At 33.9% G+C, this 740-nt stretch overlaps 1 protein-coding gene across 1 annotated transcript in view; it reads right to left on the bottom strand.

Moving 5' to 3' along the window:
* LOC119594807 (basement membrane-specific heparan sulfate proteoglycan core protein-like) overlaps positions 1-740 on the bottom strand; it is a gene marked incomplete at its 5' end in the record, with an annotated part of 219,836 nt that overhangs the window by 72,562 nt on the left and 146,534 nt on the right.

Here is a 740-nt window from a genome sequence, read left to right as displayed (position 1 = left end):
AAATTAGCATGCCACTTTTTATTTTTACTTTTCTCTTACACAGTGAAGTGCCTGAGCAAATTCATTTACAAGGACTGTCCTGGGTGTTAGACCCATGTCAGATTATTTCATGATGTAACAGGGACATAAGCACTATAGTAAGGTAAGGGTTTCAGCTTTCTGCATTTTTACTTATATTCATTTGGTAGCTTAAATAGAAAATAAACTGAACAACAAAGCTAAATGAGGACATTGGATAACTAATTGGCCATTCTTTCACTTACAGCAGCTTTACTTCTAAGAGCTTTACTTTGGTCACCAAAGAGAGGTGGAGTTAGTAGAAAGTGAAGTGACCTAATTGAGGAGAGTTGTCAGGCATTGGGGAAGGATGACGCATGCAGAAATGATTGTGTGGTGGAACATAAACACCTGTTACATGGTCACATAAGGTAGCATCAGTGGAAGAATTTCAGTGACATATTATATATTGTGATGCTGTGCATTAACTGCTGATCTAATCTAAATGTAACATTCAACAATAGAAAGATCTAAGTTAGGGCTTTCTTTAGTATGTAATAGTTGCTGATATAAGTTCAATAAATTATCAAAAATTAACAACCATGAAAAAACATTGAAGCCAAATTTTTCAATAACAAAATCCTTTATCCCAAAATTTATGTCAAGTCTCAAAAAATATTTTTCCTTAGAAAGTGTATCTCATTACCAGCTGCCCAGTATTTTTTTTTTGTTCAGACATGTGT

Source organism: Penaeus monodon, chromosome 34 (genome assembly GCF_015228065.2).
Source record: "Penaeus monodon isolate SGIC_2016 chromosome 34, NSTDA_Pmon_1, whole genome shotgun sequence".
Lineage (NCBI taxonomy): Eukaryota > Metazoa > Arthropoda > Malacostraca > Decapoda > Penaeidae > Penaeus > Penaeus monodon.
The sequence above is the reverse complement of the archived record's forward strand: the minus strand, read 5'-3'. Positions and strand labels throughout refer to the sequence as shown.